This window comes from Ambystoma mexicanum, chromosome 4p, assembly GCF_040938575.1.
Source record: "Ambystoma mexicanum isolate Mex_15411 chromosome 4p, UKY_AmexF1_1, whole genome shotgun sequence".
In the NCBI taxonomy this organism is placed as follows: domain Eukaryota; kingdom Metazoa; phylum Chordata; class Amphibia; order Caudata; family Ambystomatidae; genus Ambystoma; species Ambystoma mexicanum.
The window spans coordinates 861,221,888-861,236,955 of NC_090927.1; positions in this window are offsets into that span (position 1 = coordinate 861,221,888).

Below are 15,068 nucleotides of genomic sequence, written 5' to 3' on the forward strand. Positions count from 1 at the left end.
GTTCAATTTATTTTCTAATCCAGGTAGCATTCATAAATGTTTAAAACCTGATTTTTCATCAGTGTCAAGCATTTCCCATTGGAATATTTGGGGTATGTCTTTTTCAAATTAAGTGATTGCGTGAGGTTGGCGTTAAACCCACTACTACAAGCTTCTATCTGTAACCTGGCAAAAGGTCCTTTTGCCACACCCTCGTCTGTGGTCTGCTTTCCACTTGCAGACTTCCCTTGCATGACATAATCCATGCCATCAATGGTTCCTGTGGTTTTCTCAAGATCATCTGGAGTAGTCGCCAAAGTTACCAAAGAGACCGTTTTTTCAGCAAGCATAGTTTTCTCCTCCAAGGCCCCTCCCACCGTTTTAGGAAGTGGTCCAGAGTACCTGAACCTTTTACCAGTTTCTTGTTACTATTAGTGGCAGTTGCCCTCACAATTTCAACATCCCCTGCAACCTCTATATGCCCTTGTCCCTTTCCTAGCCTTCCTGTTTGGGCTTCTTCCTTGTGGAAGCTCTAGAATCACCCCCAAGGGATCAGTGGATTTACGTTTGCACACCCTCTGGTATAGCAGATGACTAAGATAGGTGAGACTGAAGACACATTATATCATATGGCAGAGGAGCATTAATGCTATACATGTAATTGCAAAATGCAGATTGCCGGAAAATGCATAAAATCACTGATTAAGGGAAAATGCAAGTGCACGTTTTTAATGGGAAAAGTGCTAAAATAACTTAAGGAATAGGAATTAGACCCAGCTTGCTTATGAACCTACCAAAGGTTATGCCAGACTGGCTTAAGAGACTTGCTCAATTCTGTCTCCTTCCCCACTTGGCAGTACTAAATAGGGAAGGGAGGAAAGAGTTTCCCAGATCTAAGGGATGAAAGTTTGATGTGGGTGAACACAGGGCCAGTCTTCAGACTCTTATCCTCATCCTAGTCATGAACCTCTTCCTGATCTCCTTACTGTGATTTTGATTAGCCTCAGTCCCCAAGGGGTCAGACAGGAGATCGACAGGAAGACAAGATGGCAGGGCAATCACCACGGTGCCCCAAACTGTCACATTCCCTACGTTACATCTCCATGGTGTGCAGAAATCTATTGCCAGCCAATACCAGTTATATCCAGAGAAGGCCAAGCAGTCCAAAGCTCACCAATTCAGGCCGAATCAAAATCACTTAGTTCTGTAAGTGGTGAAACAGATTCAGAAGGATTCTGTGTTCCTTGACCTCCTATTGGCAAGCAAAGGCATAAACCTCCAGAGGTAGGGAAAGGCAAAAGGGCAACCATCTCAGCTCTGCTTCATTCCCGCAAAGACGTAAAGTATGAAATGAGGAGCGCAAAGCCAAGCACATGTCAACAACGGCCCACCCAAGCCTACTGGGGAGTGGGGATCCTTGTGGCGAGCTGAGGAACTGCGGGATCTGCCCACGCTGCCTTCTCATAGCATACCAACACTATCACAAAAGCACCCAGATAGGCTTCCGTATCGAAGACTGACCAAACTCGCTCCAAGGTTTACAACGTTAACAATCAGGCAGAGTCAGGTAGTCAGAAAGAAACGCAGCTGCTGAGGTGTTATTTAGATCCTGATGGGGTTAAATAGAATCACACCATCACACTACCACAATTTACAATCATTCCAAGCGCAACCCGAGTGCCCTGATTCCAGGTGTTCACCATAATATCAATCGTAGGCGACCCTTCATGTAATTGCAATCCCCAACATGGCACCTACAGAGGCTGTGCCCAGCAAATCAAGCACCCTCCCAGCTCCCACCTTAAAGGACTCTAAGATGATACTTACGGTGGGTGTGCTACAAACCACTCTCGTGTTGCCATGCTGTCGTTCTCATATTACAACCTCTGGTGCATGGCGACCTAGGGCTCTGGGGATCTGGGTTCTAGTGTCCCATGAGTGCTACGGCATTCTGCTGCAGATCAAGCCACAGCAGGAGCTGGCGTCAGAGATGATGCACCACTGGCATGAATCAAAAACCAAGGAAACTCTCCTATAATCCCCTACAGTGTTACAGCATCAAGCTGCATCAGGGACCGTGACCGCTTCCGACACCATCAGTAGTTCCCTTGCATTACCTCCACCTAACCATAAAGAGGAAGGTATTGTAATTGAAATAATGTAGAATCCTTAAACATAGGGGTAAGGTTCCAGTATAAGTCCTTTATTACATCTTCTGCCAGTTACAAGAAGATGTCACAGACGTACTCAGAGATAACATAGAGACAACCACTGGCTCCCATCACCCAGGGAGGGGCTCTTCAACTGACTGCCTTTAGAACCTTCTCGCAACACATTCTCTTACTCACACATAAACATTCTCTCAGGCACACCCAACATTCTCTCTTGCATCACCAGCTTCTGCATTCATCCCAAGCACTGTATAACAGTAATATTCCATAACTACTTCTGATTTCCAATACAATACAAAGAAACACATTGCTATACATGCATTGGAAGCCTACCCTGTGTTTGTTTACTCATAACCCGATGCATGCTTGAAACTTCATTTTCCTGAGCTTGTTGTTTCTTACTTTGCCAGACATGCCTGTCCCCTGACATATGTACTAAATGAACATCACTGCTATGAAACGTTATAACATCTTCACCAAGCAAGACGTTCCGCATTGCTTGGCTCCAAAGCAGCCATCTTTGCAGAGGGTTCTTATGATAGATCCCTGCATTTTAGCAGTGATCATGACTTCTCAGTTGTAAATTGTATCAGCCCATGATTTTTAGAGAAAAAAATGTTTCTGTTCCAACACTGCCTTTTCAAACGCCAATAAATGGTTGCCACTAGGGTCATGGTTATCTGATATGGTGCATTGACGTCATTGGTGGCACTCCAAACTGTATTTTTGGCAAGTGTTAATATTGTCACCCAAGCGGCCATCTTATAATGTACCGAGAACAAAAACTTCTTAAAGAATTGATGACATATCCATGACCTATAATAGTCAGGAGGACAAGGTTATCAAATTGTGTCCATTAATCATGTTATCAAGTTGCTACTGTATTTCCTAATTCAATCCGTTTTCATGTGTTTTTCAATCTAAAAATTCATTTTTTTCTATCAATGGAATAGGTTCAAATGAATATCTCCGCCACATAGGGGGATTTTTAACTGTTTCAAAATCTTCCACTTAAATTGTTCAAATGAATGTTTCTGTTTCTGTGCTATAAAATGCTCTACCAATGGTGCATTCTGTTTTCCAGTCCTAATGCACGATTTGTGCTCTACTAGTTTCACTTTCACTTTTTTTATTAGTAATCCCTCCATACCGCAAATTACAAGGGCACATGATTAGGTTATTTTTGAATTGCAGTTTGTTAAATTCTTTTGGAGCCAGGGTGTCGTCCACCCTATCTCTATACTTCTGCTTCGTTTAGATTGGGCACATACTGAACCCACCCCAGAGGTTTCGGTTGTGACCCTAATCCTCTTTGTCGATTCATTTGAATGTTACTACCATTGAGAATTGAGGTGCAATATACCAAATTGTCTCTTAAAAAATGCCTCTCTGTTTTGACGCAAATCTGTTTTTTTGCAGTTTGTTACTGCCTGCATTCGTTATTGGCCACAGGTGACATATCAATCTTTTGATTTTTGGAAAAGGGGTGACAAGCTCATCATGCCTGTGAATCTGTTTGGTGTATTTTCCCTTTTTGGTTGTGCTGGTGTGAAGTAACTTCCTTTGGCATGTTCCTAGCCATTTGATATGCTGCTTCAATATTTGCTTAGGATATCCCCTCTCAGACAGGCGAGATGTTAACTTGCGAGATAGAATATCAAAATCCTGTATATCTGATAAATGTCTTCTACGTTGTAGGTATTGTCTGATTGGATACGTTTCCCATAAAATCATCTGAGGTGATAGCTACTATACATCAAACGTGAGTTTTGATCTGATCTGTCGGTTTTTGAAACATTGTAGTGGAAAACCTAGCTTCTTCATCTTTTATCAATAAATTGAGGAAATTGATTTTCGCTCTACTGAGGTTATGCATGAATTTTAAAAGGTTTCTTTGATTATTAAGCCAATCGCAGAATAGTGAAAACTGTATCATGCCATCTAGAAATACTAAGACATCTTACCCAGACCCAAAAGTTCTTGTTGCTTATGACATTGCAAGTACCTACAAGTGAGAGGATTTTTTCTTGTGTATTTCAATACATAAAGTATAAATGAGATGTGCGGCGTACCATGTTGGTATCCTAATAATGATAGGGATATATAGGGCACAGTGGGGGATGTGAGGTGAGAGAGGGGTCCTGAAACTATGATATAAAACTTGTTTTCCCCTGTTAATTGCACATTGGGAAAGCATTGATGAGAACAGAGGCTGCATGCATACGTCTACACACACTGCCTGTTAATCATGCAGACATGTGGGTTTTGGGCTTTAGAGAACTCATTTTTCAAATAAGTCGATTACTACATGAGTTTCCCTAAGCGGTGAGCACTGTGTAGTGCATTTCCTTTAGGAGTGTAGATCACACAATGGTGGCAAGTGCTCTGCCTTGCACAATCTGTGCTGCTCGCTCTGTAGCTCTCTTTCTCTTGCAGCTGTACCCAGATGCCATTAACTTCTTCTACAGCTACAAAGTAGATGGGATTCATGTGGTCGTGTGTATAGGTGGAGGAAATCACTGGCATAGTTAGGGCCCCGCTACACCAGGTCTAGGGGGTGGCCAGCCCAGTCCTCACCCATCATGGTGAAGGCTGGACTGGGGCTCACAGTGCGGGAAGGAGGCCCTCTGCCTCCGGCTTAGTTGAGGTCAGAGCCAAACATGACATGTGGCACGAGTCACAAACTACGGTCAGCTCCTACCCCTTCTCCTCCAGCTCCCTCACGCCATCATGTACTTGAACCAGGAAGCCCTCCCAGCTTCCTGGTTCCTGTCTATGAGCAGTGCAGAGGAGCCAGAGGCCTGCAGTGACACTTCGGGAAATGGGAATTTGTGTATGTGTATTTGGTGTTTGTGCGAGGTGTGGCAGATGTATGCATGTGTTATGGGTCAGTAACTGGTGGGTGATTGAGTATGAATGTTATACTGTGTGTTGGAATGTTCTGGGTGGGTGGATGGATGTCTGTGTGAATAATGCAGTGTAAGGGGACGTGAGAGAAGGTTTTTGGCTGGGTGAATGAGTAGTAATGTGATAATGTGTTTGAATGTTCTGGGTGGGTGCATGCCTGTGTGGAGAATGCAGTGTGATTGTGTGTGAAAGAAGGTGTATGAGTGAGTGTTATTGATGGGTGAATGGATTTGAATGTGATAGTGTGTGTTTGAATGTTCTGGGTAGGCGGTTGCATGCCTGTGCAGAGAATGCAGTGGGAGTGGATGTAAGAGAAGGTTTATGAGTGAGTGAATGGTGGGTGAATGGGCATGTGTGTTTGAATTTTCAAGGTGGGTGGGTGCCTGCCTGTGTGGAGAATGCAGTGCATGTGGATGTGAAAGAAGGTTTATAGGTGAGTGAATGGTGGATGAATGAGTAGGAATGTGATAGTGTGGTTGAATGTTCTGGGTGGGGGGGTGCATGCCTGTGTGGAGAGTGCAGTGTGAGTGGACGTGAGAGAAGGTGTATGAGTGGAAGTGACTGGTGGGTGAAAGGGTATGAGTGTGATAGTGTATGTTTGAATGCTCTGGGTGGGTGGGTGTGTGACTGTGTGGACAATGCAGTGTGAGTGTGTCACGTTATATTGAGACCACCCTTAACCTGGGGAGTTCCTTCTGACCCCCAATAAAGGCGTTCTGCAATACTCACGTTAGTGTTTTTTAGCACTGGCCTTACTGAAGACTCATACAGAGTCACACAAATCCCCCCCCCCCCCTTATGCTGATAGTGAGCCAAGAACCTAGCCATGGTATAGGAAATATATTTGTATTTATTTGGACGATAGGTAAAAGAGAGTAAACTAAAATGACACACACCACCTTCTTTGTTGCTCACAATTAAACTTCTTGTTACACAAATAAATCACACATGTTTGTTGGGAAAAACACATTACAATACTTCATACAGATTTCACTTCAAGAAATAATTAAACTAGTCAATGAACACTAGCAATTCACACATCTAGCTGTGCAATTTTGATTTTCCTGCACCATTTAAAGGCTAGGAGTTGGGTTTATAGATTGGTGTTAAAGCATATAGCAATTATGATGTCATAATGGTCAGGCTCTTCGGAACACACTGGTTAGGGCAGAAAGAACTGATAGGAAAACATCAAGCATGAAGTTTAAGGGTACGTACCATGCTTAAAATGCCAACATTGCGGCAATGTCATTAAGGGGAACGAAATCAGACACCCATACTCAGGAAAAGCGATCAAGTTGAATCACTCTTGTTCTTGTGACTCCAGCAATGCTGTCTATGCTTTGAAAGGTCCATGTGGGCTGTTCTATGTTTGTATAACAACACAAAAAGTAAAAACACGATGGACGAAACATAAATCGAACATAAGGGCGAAAAGCCTAAAGTCACCAGTGTCTACCCATTTTATAGAAGCCAGACACAATATTGCACAACTAAAGTGTGTAATCTTAGAACAAGTGTGCATTGGGAATAGAGGTGGTCACATCAATAGGAAACGCCTGCAAAAAGAGATAACATGGATCGAGGGACTGGACTTCTCACTCCGAGGGGGATGAATTGTGAATATGACGTAATGTGTTTCTTCTTATTTAACAATATGTCTTTTATAGGATACTGAGGAACCATATGATCCTGAGCCAAGAGAATGTGAGCTACTATGTTGGACAGACTGGAGTATAAGAATGAGTGTCATGTGACTACTGTACCATATCTAATTATGAATATTGATGTGTCCTTACAACACTTATGGTGATTTGACCATCGAGAAATATGCTACCCCAAGCAAAGAGAATGTGAGCTACTAGGCCAGACAGTTTGGACTACCTAGGCTATGAGAATGTGAGCCACTATGTGGGAGAGATCAGTAGCCCACTGGGACAGAATCTGAGAGAAGTTTAAATATATATACACACAAGGATGTAGTATCCTGAGAAGCACATATAAACTTGGAAAGCACTGTGACTTGTCAATGAATAGATCCCAAAATGTTTGTAGCCATGATGAGGATAAAAAGTGGAAGAACAATGTGATTTGGCCATTTCCGCCAGATAAAATACTGTCTTTATCGCTAAAGGTCAAATTGGACCAGAGTACACGACAAACAGAACAACTATATGAGTATGTGGTCCATCTTCAAAATCTTCATCTGAATATTTTGTCACATTGTGACCTTGCGAGAGGTGGGGGCACGAGGACGTCGTTGTTTCTTGACACTGTCAGCCCCCCCCCCTCTTGTTGTACATTTAAGATAATGAGAACTATTTGAATCTATAGTTGGAATATTCATCTTTACCTGTAGGTCATGCTGTGACTGTGTGAGAAAGGGAGGCATAAGGACATTGTCGACCAGGCGACCGTCTTCGCCCTCTCCCTTGCAATACATGTGAATACAAGGAGAATCATTTTTGATGTTTCTGCATGCCTTTTGGTACTGCATATACATAACTTTGGTTCCACACAGCCTAAAGGAGCATGAGAGCATTATAAATATCCTTGATCATTTGCACAAATAAGTATTCCCATAACAATAAAACAACTAAAATTCCTCTGCATGCCTTTTGGTACTGAAGATACGTATATTTGTTTACACACATCCAAAAGGGGCTAGAGTACATTATTAACATCTGTGATCATTTGCTCCAATATGTATTAACATAACAACAAAACCACAGAAATAACCAGAAGGATGTTTTATCAGCTCTGACGCTGTTGAGGAATAAAGGAGAATCCTTTACCAAGATGGCGAACATTTAGTGTCATGGACGCTGGTCCACATGCGCATGGTTCCCAAGCCAACAGCAAGTTTATCTTTGTGTGTTGCAGAACTGTACGGCTTTCCGCTGTCCGTTTCTGCACCCTGAAGCCACTTGTGACAGACCACCTGAGAGATAAGACCTAACATAGAGTTGCTACATTGTATTAGATGAAATGCAAGATAAAGGATCCGCATTCGATACGCAAACGCTACACATCATGGCACACGGCTATACCGCATATGGGACAGAAAAGAAATGGCCTTCCTCTTGGCATGTACACCTTTTGTTGAAGACCCTGACTATATGAATTGGAGCGACATATGGAACAATTAAATAACAGTGAGGGTGAGTGAGGTGTTGGATGCTTAGCACCCTGCATGCTTACTGACATGTAAGATGCTACTGTACTCAGCAGAGTTTGATGAAGAGAAATTATAGAAATATAATAGTTGTCGTCATGCATGCCACTCCTTATTACTTAAAGAATGATTTATACTTGCATTACTGTATAGGTTGGGTTTAGCGTACATCACTATAAGACTTTATGGGCTTGTGTTTTACATGGCCCGGGAAACCTTCAGACATGCATTTCGAGAGAAAAACAAACCGTGCAGGTCATTGGAAATTTGGGATATGTAATCCACTCAGTATAGCCATGGGGGAGTGTATTGATAATACCTTTTAAACAGGGTGAAATAAGTTTTGCAAAACGTACTCAGTGAAGTGTTGGACACTGATGAGACTGTCGGGGGGTTTCTCCCGGGGTCGGCTGGCTTCCCGCGGACCTTCGGGCTGGGAGGCCCCAACTCCTCCCGCGTATCCCAAAAATGAGTATGAGACACACACAAGAAGCAAGGTGTTTCTGCTGTTTATTGAATAACGGCAGGGATAGGTCTAGGATCGTACGCGTCCGTCCAGACTCTCGAAATTCGTGGGGCTCGCAGGCCCCCTTTTTGCCTCAGTATGACGCGCTACTTGCGTCACCTGGGAAAGTTAGCAAAAAAATCTATCGCCACTCTGGATTGGTTCCTCGAGTGGTAGGGTTAGTATAGCATACGTATAGAGAACGCTGTTAGTGGTTAAGGGTCAGTCAGGTGGTATACTTGGGTTGTCCCTTCTATTAGATACTTGAAAATTGTTACACGAAGACCCCTAATGATTGGTTAATGTTAGTGGCGTCAGTGATGAGTGCCCCATGTTCTGAATGGTCGACTCGTGAGCCCCCCAGCCTGGGACCATCGTTGTTCCCAGCTCGCGGTGTACCTATCATTTGCAACAATATGTAATTATGTGTTTGTGCAGACAATGCGTGGATTTGCTCATATGCCTGAGAGCAGACCATTCCCATCGCTGTAGGTGTCCATTGGGTCATTTCATTGTTGCAGCCTGTGTCTCAAACGTCCCTGTCAGGTTTGGCTTGGTCACGTAAGGAGGGAACGTGGTTGAGGCAGAATTCTGCACATTTAAAGTTGTATTTTCCACTGTGTGTCTGGCTTAGCTTGCAGGTTTGACCTTGGCGTCGGCTGGTGGCATGCGAGTTGCAACATCGCTACCTTGGCTGTCAGTTCTCGCTGGGCGTGTTCTGCAGGGTCAGCAATTGTACTCTTGCTCGTCCAATGTTCGTGGAGGCTCTTGCTTGCGGCCTACTTGGGCCTGGTGCATAGGTGGGGATGTTTTAATGCACGGCACTTTAAGTTGCGGTATCACATTGCTTCATAGGCGGGATCATGTCTTCGTTGTATTTTCATCACAATGCAAGGGTTAGGAGAAGCGTCTGCAAGCATTTAGATGAGTGCTTTGTGCGTCTTGCGTTTCTGCATTTCGAAAAACCTATGTGAAAAATAATAAAGATGTGCGTCAGTGGGTGTGTCCGTCACCTACGTCATAGCAGTATGTTCTTCGTGTGGATTGGTGTGGGGGTGTCCAGTGTGCATGGTTGCACGGGTGCTCTGACAGTTGGCTAGGTCGTCATGGCATCTCTAACGATGTGCTTATTTACTGTTGAAGGGTTTAGTCGAGTTCATCCATGCCGCAGGTGTCGGCTTGAGCAGGGCAGGCTGGTGGGCAGGCTGATGGGCACATCCGTATGTTCCTGTACCAGGGCATTTGGTCGTCTGGTAGATAGGCAAATTCATCTCGTGGCGGGTGTCTGGGTCGTGATACTCTAGGCCAGGGGCGCGAGGTGATTTGGGGGGAGTCTTTTCTCCCATTCTCCCACTTCAGTCCCCCCTCTGGTCGACTTGTCGACCACAAACATATCTTTTTCCTTATCTCCTCTTACTCTCCATATTTTAGTTACTACTCTCAGGTGTCCATAGTGGTTGACATGGTCCTCAAATGACCAATACATATACACACAACTTCCTCCCGGTGTGCAGTATACCCATTTCCCGATGTAGCTCCTCCGGTTTCTTGGGTTTTTTCGAGCTTCACTGATGGCGGGTCCAGGTGGTTGGTGATGATCTGTTTGCGCAGTTTTTCTCTTTCCTTTATTATTGTGTCTGTGTGCTAGTCATCATCAGTTGGCATTAGGGGTGCATACCAACCATTTCGATCATTTCGTCTGTAGAGCGTGCTTTCCGGGCTTTCCAGAACCTTATTATAATCAATGCAGCCCCAGCCAGTATTATACATCCAACTATAATCTTCAGCCCGTCCGCCAGCCATGATGGCATCCATGACCATAACAATGAAAACCAGCTGTCATCCTTCTTCACTCCTTTACTTTCTTCCATCATTTTGGAGTGCATCTCGGCCAGTTGTGATACTGCTTCGGTGAGTGTACTATTGTCGGCATCGTTAGCAGGAATAAATGTGCAGCATGATTGTCCTATCTTTGCGCAAACTCCTCCCTCCATTGCTGTAAGGAGATCTAATACATATCTGTTCTCTAGTGCTACCATCCTCACCGCTCGTAGTTCCTCTTTTATTGCGTTGAATCCGTTTACTGTTGAATTAATTGTCATCATCAGCTCCCATCGGGTTATCTGGAGCCATTTAGCATTTGCATAAGCTTGTAGTCCAGGGTGTATTATTGACGAGAAAAACATTGCTGCTCTGCTGAATAATCTGTGTTCTGGTGGGATTGAAGTGAGTGCTGTTTCCGACCTTCCCCATAGGTAATTTCCTGTCAGAGGTTCTCCTTGTCTCTTTTTCCTGTTCAGGACATTATTGTTGTTGTTGTCGTTGTCTGAACCCCTCTGACTTGTACCGATCTCTTCTTCCTCTTGTTTCCTTCATCCATTTTGGGGAAGTTCGCCATGTTCACATGTTTTTGGGGCACCACCAGTGATGGTACATTAATGTGTACCACTGTGCATATACCATTCCACAGCGGGGGCAGGGTGTGGTATGCCTTATTTCCGCAGGCCCAGTAGTGGTCCATTAACACTGCTGTTCCTGCTCCCCCCTCTGGTAACTCTAACACGCTTGCACAGTTGGTGTTGTATCCCACGTCCACATCTCCTCTGTGTTGGTAGCATAGCTTAGGTGCAGTCAGTGACAGTATACTCATTGGGTCTTCATCCTTCTCCATCCATGTCAGCATGGGTACGTACTTGCCCCATATCGTCCAACATCTGTTATTGTGTTCATCTATGGTGGTAATATTTTCTTTTGTTACCATGTTGCTGCCAACCACTCTTATGTCCCATTTATTGTTCATGTATACCTTCCCTGTTATTGTTACTAGTGGTCTTTCCCAACAGCCTTGTGTACCAGGAACTTCAGTGGCATACCAGTCACATGGTAGGTATTGTAGTGTTACTTTCTTCGTTTCTCCCTTTTCAGGACCACTTGTCATGTATCTGAACGCTTCAGCATGCAAACTACTCTTGTGGTAACTCAAATATGACTTGAGGAAGTTGTTTTCGTATGGATATGTGTCTCACGTTTTCCACACTAGTCTCACCACCGTTCCTTGAAATCGTCCTCTCGTTTGGAATAGTGCCAGATAGATTATACATCGTGCCGTCTTCTCTTCTATTTCTGTGGCAACGAATGTTCGAGAAGCGCTCATAGCGTATGGGATCAATGAGCAGACATAGCAGCTGTCCTCTGTTGTCTGCTTACCTATTTGGGTCATGTGCTGGTACCACATGTTGTTCGAGATGTGTGCTGAATCTGTTATGTAATTATCAATACCTTTATTATCTGAGTATGTGCTGCGTTTAACTCTACTTTCCTTATGTGGAGGGTTGCTAGTACCACCTGATGTAACACCTGTTGCAGCCGTGGGTGGGGGTACGTTAGGTTTGGGTGCAGCCATAATATTGATAGCATAACTTTTCTGCCATACAGAGGCAGCCAAAAAACCAGTGATGACCAAAACCCCTATCATTTTTGTTACAAAAGCTAGTGCTCTTGTTACAAAAGCGAGTACCTCCTCTACCAAGTGGGGACCAGTGAAGCGTGGGCTGTTCCACCTTCTATTGAAGTTGCGGAGTAGCACGTGGTCACCTTTAGCAATTTTGCACAGTCTTTCCTTTTCCAATTCTTTGTCGGCGTCTTCTTGTTGGTAACTCTTAGACCCGCCCCGCGTGCGCTCGAGCTGTTGAGACACAAACGCTACTCTAGTAATCAAAGAAGACACATACTGGTACATTTCATCACCAAGAACAGTTGCAGTATTTTCATAGTCTGTGAATGCTCTTGATGTTGGCGTTAGGGGAAGGCGCATCTGACGTCCGGTCACCACCTCGTGAGGAGTGAGGTGGTGGTCGGACCCTGGCCTATTCCTTAGCTCAAATAGAGCTAGCGGAAGACAATACAGCCAACTCTTCTTTGTTGTTTGCTGTATCTTTGCGATTGCCTCCTTCAATAGGCCATTCAGGCGTTCACATAGACCGTTGCCCTGCGGGTGATATGCACATGCAAATTTATGCTTGATGTTCAGTAAGGATGTGATGTGCTGAAACATTTCATTAGCAAAGTGCGGGCCGTTATCTGACCGCAGTACTTCGCACACTCCCCACCTGGGGAAAACCTCCTTCACTAGAAATTTAGCTGCTCTGAAAGCATCCGCATGTGAGCAGGGTCCTGCCTCAATCCACCTGGAGAATGGGCATACCACTACAATCATATACCTATTTCCTTGACATACATTGATCATATCAACGTAATCAATATGAATGTGCAGGAAGGGTCCCTCTGGCCGGGGTATAGTACCTTTTATCACTTGCAGCGTGTGACCGGCCGTAAACTGTTGACATGTAAGGCAATTGCTGATAAAATTTGTTACATGAGAATTTAACTCGGGGCAGAACCAGTCTTCCCTAATTCGTGCTGCAATGACTTCCTTCCCTGTATGAGCTGGGTGATGGAGCTGGCTCAGGGCGGTGTTCAATAGTGCCAACGGCATGACCATTTTTCCAGTGTTACCCTGACGCCATAGTGCGTCAGTTGGTGACATTGTACAACCTCTTTTTACCCATATCTCCTTTTCTGCCATTGGTGCGGCCGCTTTTAATTCCATTATCTGTGTGGCTGGGAGATGGGTGTACCCTTCTTTCATCAACATCTCTTTAGCTATCCCCCTCCCTCTCCCGCTCTCTGACTCTGGGGGGTTCCATATTTCACCAAAATACCCAGCATACTTGACATGTGCGTCTGCTGCTTCATTCCCTTTTGAGATATGATCTTCTCCATTAGTGTGTGCGGGACATTTAACCAAAGCTAGTTCCTGGGGATTATTTATTACTTCAATTAATTCAGCTAACAAGAGAGCATGTTGCACTGGGGTGCCGTCAGCTCTCCTAAACCCCCTTCTCCGCCATTTTGTCAATCCAGAGTGGACAGTTGACGTGACATATGCGCTATCAGAATATATAGTAACTCTTTTGTCAAAGCTTTCCTTCAACGCCAAGATCAGTGCAACCAATTCTGCTGCTTGAGCAGAATAATGCTGTGGTAACTGTACACATTTCACGCGACACACACCAATTCCTCTGTCATTTTTACAACTGCTGCCCTAGTTCTCCTTATCCCATCACTCTGGTCAATTGTCGATGACCCATCAATGAACAAGAGCTCTCCTCCATTTAGCGCATCCTCCTCCACTTTTCTAGTACATGAGTACATTTCAGTAGTCTGGGTACAATCATAAGCATAGTCACCTTCCTCAATAACTTCCGCTATAAACCTTGCAGGATTAACTGTTCTGCATCTAACAATAGATAGTTCTGGTCTGGATAAGATAATCTCATAACCTGACGCTCTCTGCGTGGTTAGTGTGGACTTAGGCATGTTCAATATTGCAAATAGTGCATGCTCCACAAATAGTGTGTTGGGCACCCCATTGTAATAGACAATGATTTCTCTACCGCAAAGGCAGCTGCGGCAAGGCCTTGTTCACAAGGGAAGTGACCTAACATAACAGGGTCCAAGTGACCGCTGTAAAATGCTATTGGCTTGTATCCCATGCTTGTTTTCTGAGCCAACACTGCTTTCATTACTGCTGAGTCGCAATGTGAAAAGATAAAGAACTGGCGTTCATAATCTGGGGTGGCCAGTACCGGAGCAGTTGATATTGCGTGTTTCAATTCGTCAAATGCTTCCTTCATTTCCATTGTCCACCCCAATTTTTTCTCCCCTTTATTTACTTTTCTCAATGCTTCAAGTAGGGGTCCTATGTATGAGCTGTAATCAAAAACCCATGCTCTGCAGTAGTTGCACAATCCTAGGAACTGCTGCAGCTCCCTCACTGTTTGTGGCAATGGCGTGTTTGATATAGCCTGTGCTCTTTGTGGTGCAATCTTTCTTCCGTGTTGGGATATCAGTTGACCAATGTATAATACCTGTTCCTGACAGTACTGTAACTTTTCTTTGTCTACCTTGTACCCCTTTTCAGCCAATATTGTCAGCATTTTCAATGAGTCCTCCCTCCACCTTTCTTCGCTTGTGCTGCAAATTATTATGTCGTCAACATACTGCAGCACCGTACTTTCCAATTCAATGTTTCCTAAGTCCATCTGTATTACTCTGTTGAAAATTGAGGGTGACTCGCAGTACCCTTGTGGTAACCTTGTGTGTTTCCATTTTGTGTTTCTGATGTGAAGTTTGTCAGGTCTTGTGAATCTGGATGCAGGGGTATTGAGAAAAAGGCATTTTTTAGGTCAATCACTGTAAATCGTGAGGCCTCTGCTGGAATTCCACATAATATGGTGGCTGGGTTTGCTGCTATGGGGTATTCTGCTTC